Genomic DNA, 5,000 nt, shown 5'->3' with positions numbered 1-5,000 from the left:
TTATAGCAGCCAGTACGGCCGAGCAGCTGCCTGCTCCAATTAGGTCAGCATTCAGTTGGATCGCGCCGTATTTCACTTAACTTCTGCTTTCTATCTTTGTCGTGCTTTGGTGAATGTGAAGCGAACAGCTGCGAGCTGATCATCCAGCACATCCTGCTCCTGAGTCTCACTCCATCTGAGCAGCAGCTATAAAAACTATAAATATCTTACATTGTGCAACAAGTGGTGCTCTATAAATGGCCAGATCATGTGATCTCACTCACTCTCTCACACACACACACACACACACACACACACACACACACACACACACACACACACACACACAGTAGACATCATTTATACTGATATCCTCTGTAGAACCTCTGAGAAATAAAAGTTGTTGTATTAGTGTGTGCAGTATCTCATCCCTCACTATACAATTAGAAGTGAATCACATTAGTGAGCGTCTTTAGATGTCTTTAACTTTAATTTACCCAAACCGGTCATTTTTCTTGTGTAAATGTTCCTTGCAACGATTTATGACTTAATTCATTCATATCCAGTTCCATATCCATATCCGATGTGTTTACACACGCACAACTAATCGAATGTTGTGAACCTTTAGAACTTCATGAGTCTGTGAGAGCAGCAACACTGCAAATATCATGGATCTTCATATGAAACGATGAGAAAAAATAAACACTATGTAATGGAGAGATTTCATTCATTCATTCATTCATTTATTCATTCATTCATTTGTCCTCAGTAAGTCCTTTAATGTATATTGGAATTAAAGTAAAAAAAACCTTTGTTTCTGCACACGTCTTCCGTCCCTGTTTTTAAAATTTTGATATTAAACATAGAACTAAAACGTGTGACTTTCCTCTACATTATCGTGTAGTCAGAATTTTATTTTTATTTATCTTTTTCATTTTTTTTTTGTGCGTCCATTAAAACTTCACCTTAAACAAACCTGTAAAAAAAGGGATTTATTAATTTATTTATTTTGTTAATTTGGTTTGTTTTTAAGGTTTTACTGTTTTTTTTTGCCTGTCTGCATTTTTTTCATGTACAGTTAATTAGAGGTTAGTCTACATAATAACTAACATTTATTTGCTTTTTTAAAAATCTGATTTACATACAATAGATTATAGAGTACATTCTCTCTCTCTCTGTCTCTGTCTCTCTGTCTCTGTCTCTCTCTGTCTCTGATTCTCTGTCTCTCTGTCTCTCTCTGTCTCTGTCTCTCTCTGTCTCTGTCTCTCTCTGTCTCTGTCTCTCTCTGTCTCTGTCTCTCTCTGTCTCTGATTCTCTGTCTCTGTCTCTCTGTCTCTCTCTGTCTCTCTGTCTCTCTCTGTCTCTCTCTGTCTCTGTCTCTCTCTGTCTCTGTCTCTCTCTGTCTCTTGTCTCTCTCTGTCTCTTGTCTCTCTCTGTCTCTGATTCTCTGTCTCTGTCTCTCTGTCTCTCTCTGTCTCTGTCTCTCTCTGTCTCTGTCTCTCTCTGTCTCTGTCTGTCTCTGTCTCCCTCTGTCTCTGTCTCTCTATCTCTCTGTCTCTCTCTATGTCTCTCTGTCTCTCTCTCTCTCTCTCTCTCTCTCTCTCTCTCTCTCTCTCTCTCTCTCTCTCCCTTGACATCTATGTTGTTCCCTATATTTTACACACTTTACTGTTCCTGTCCAGATCTCAGTAGCCGTATCTCAAATCCTCTCCTTTTCCGTTTCTCCCTACTGAGTGATTCGTCTTCCTACGGGGCCCCAACTGCAGGGTTTCTCACCAGCATGACCTCTGACCCCTGCTACCATTAATCTTTCCGCTTCTGATCGGCTGGTCTCATGGGGAAAATCAACAGGGCAGGGCATGATGGGACGAGGGAGCCTGCAGCCAATTAGAGTGGCTTTAGAGCAGCTGTGTGCAGCCAGTGGTGCAGAGAGGCAGCGGTGCAGAGAGGCAGCGGTGCAGAGAGGCAGCGGTGCAGAGAGGCAGCGGTGCAGAGAGGCAGCGGTGCAGAGAGGCAGTGGTGCAGAGTTAGTCAGAGTGAGTCCACAGTCCAGCAGCACACGTGTTCTCAGTAGGTGTGTAACTGTTAAACTGCTCAGTGCTGGGACCGGACAGTTTATATCCTGATCATCTGATACCAAGATTACCATAAATAATGCAGCAAACAAACTGAATAAACTCCCAAGTGTCTTACAGCAAAATACATAGAAATGCTGAATAATAATAACAATAATAATAATAATAATACTAATAATAATAATAATAATAATAATAATAATAATAATAATAATTATTATTATTATTATTATTATTATTAACTATTAAATATTATTTAGTCTTTAATAATAAACAAGTATATTATTTTACATATAAGTTAACATAATACTTAATATTATTTAGATAACAACTATTTTTTTTCCCCTAATAATTCTTTACTGATTTCTTAGTATTTATTAACGAATTAATTAATTAATTAATTAATTTAGTTTTTTTAATACTCGATTCTGATTTTCTGACAACATTTTCTGACAACAGTGCAGCTGTAAAGCTCCGGTTTATGTTTTTTTATACGTTTTATACTTTTCCTTGGGTAACAAACTCACAGAGACATCTTCATGTATGGGTTTAACAGTGTCTCAGAGGTAAAGCTGAAACTTTGAGGCTTTCCAACATGGAAAAACACGGCTGGGGAGGTGACGACAGAAACAGATAAACGTACATATCATTCTAAAGCGTATCTAAAGTTTCTAACTGTAAATTGGTATGGAATAAGAGAAATAAACACTTTGGGACATGCGGTTTTAGGAAAATAACCCACTGTAGGTTGGTAACAGTAACTCTTCTTCATCACAACACCTTGTCTTGTCTTTCTTCTGTCTGTTTACAGATGAGGTTCTGTTCTCCGATGCTCATTGTTCATTCCCAGGTTTTGGTTTTATGTCCTTAATGTTTCAGCTTTGAGGCACGCTTCATTATACAGCTAACGAGGACACACGTGTGAACATGAGCACGTATATTTAATTGTTTTTGTCAAAATTCTGTGTGATGTGTAAAGCACGAGGTGTCCAGTGGAGATCCCAGATTAGTGGAGCTGATAACTTTTCTGTTTATAGTAATGATGATGATGATGATGATGATGATGATGATGTAGCAGCCTGTAAAATGCCCTTTGTTCATCTGTGTGTGTGTTTCCTGCTGACTCACACTCTAATTTGATCACCAATAATAGTAGCTGACATCTGACCCCTGTACTTGATGTGGGTTTGATGGGCAGAACATCATTAAAGATGCGTGTGTGTGTGCGCATGTGTGTATGAACAGCTGCTTCTGTGATGATGATGAGGAGGAGGAGGAGGAGGAGACGTACACAGTGCACTGTAGATACACTCACACCGCTCCATACCACACTCATATTATTTACATGATCCTCAGACATTCGGGCAGAGGATTGTAAACAGTTAGCTCTTGTGCACTTGATGTCTGTCTTGTGCACTTTAATGTCTATATATCCGTCTCCGTTCTATAGCAATTCCAGAAAAAAAAGAGAAATTTAATGCCACATCTGGAATATGCGTCACTCCTTGCTACATAAAAGCATGCAAACACACACACAGAGCAAATCTAAGTTTTTATACGAACACACACTCACTGGCTGAAAAACATAACGCCTACATACCACAAAACCTGTTTAGGTCGTGTATACGTCTCTTACACAAGTGACTCGTTAAAAGAAGAATTTCTTCACATTTTCTTCTTTATTAAGTTTTTTTTTGACCTGACAGTTCAGAGGCCACAAGGACATGAAGCTTAATACAAAGACGTCCTGATCCTTAGAAAATGAGGAGGAGGAGGAGGAGGGTTTGATTTGTAAAAAAAATCTATTCAACTATACAGATATATTTTCTTTCTCTTATTGTCAGTTATGTAGTGAACAGCTTTACCTTCATAACCCTATTCAGTCATTTATTTACTTATTATTAGTAGTAGTAGTAGTAGTGTTAGTATTATTATTAATATTATTATTCATTAATTCATTTTCTACCGCTTATCCGAAATACTTCAGGGGCATCAAGGCATCACCCTGGACGGAGTGAGAACCCATCGTAGGGCTTATTATTATTATTATTATTATTATTATTATTATTATTATTATTATTATGCCTTTTCATGTGTCATGCAGGTGGATATTCTGAATCAGCTGTGTATTGTTTAGTCACATGTATATAGTGTATTTCCCCACTGAACCCGTCCCTTCCCCCTACAGTGATACATATACTGTAGATCTTATTATACAGGTGTATTTATGTGTACTTATATACATAAGTGTATGACTGGCTGAGACTGGTTTATCTGCTGTGGGTGTGGGTGTTGGGTGGGTGTGGGTGTGGGTGGGTTTGGTAATATGTGCTGTCAAGGTTCTTAAGCTGCTTTCCAGCCATAATTTCCATTGCTTCTGACATGCTGAGAATTATTTAATTGTTCTCATTTTTATATATTATTAAGTAAAATGAGTCCAGTGAGGTTTCTTTCTGTAGTTTTTGTGGTTTGTTGATCATTTTGTCCAGACTGTATTATGTCATATTTTGTATATGATTTAGAATAGCAATACATGAGTGAATATTAGCACACACACGCGCGCGCACACACACACACACACACTCTAAGCTGCTCAGGTGATTATTCTGCTGCCGGGGAAGCATTAATGGCTTGTCTGTCTGAGGTGGGATTGTACCCAAGGGCTATGGGATTAGATTAGATTAGACGTAGTATTACACAACACGCACACACACTGCCACACCTGCATGCCTTAAAAAGACAGAGGGGGTGTGTGAGTTTCAATTCACAATTTTTTAAGTAATAGTTGTTCGGTGTTGTTAGATGTGTGTGTGTGTGTGTGTGTGTTGTGGCCTGTACCTTTCGCCTCCTTTCATACCCTACCCTTCACCATAAAGTCTAGACGAGACCAATGCACTGCTCTCCAAAGTATGCACTGCCGTATGTTTGCGATGTTTGAGGTCAGGT

The 5,000-nt window shown here is 38.6% G+C and overlaps 1 protein-coding gene across 1 annotated transcript in view; it reads left to right on the top strand.

The window, feature by feature from the left end:
• LOC132851447 (AT-rich interactive domain-containing protein 3B-like) overlaps positions 1-5,000 on the top strand; it is a 63,060-nt gene that overhangs the window by 48,506 nt on the left and 9,554 nt on the right. The gene's annotated exons all lie outside the window — the stretch shown is intronic.

Source organism: Tachysurus vachellii, chromosome 9, assembly GCF_030014155.1.
Source record: "Tachysurus vachellii isolate PV-2020 chromosome 9, HZAU_Pvac_v1, whole genome shotgun sequence".
NCBI lineage: Eukaryota > Metazoa > Chordata > Actinopteri > Siluriformes > Bagridae > Tachysurus > Tachysurus vachellii.
Note: the sequence above shows the minus strand (reverse complement) of the source record. Positions and strands in the feature narration are given on the sequence as shown.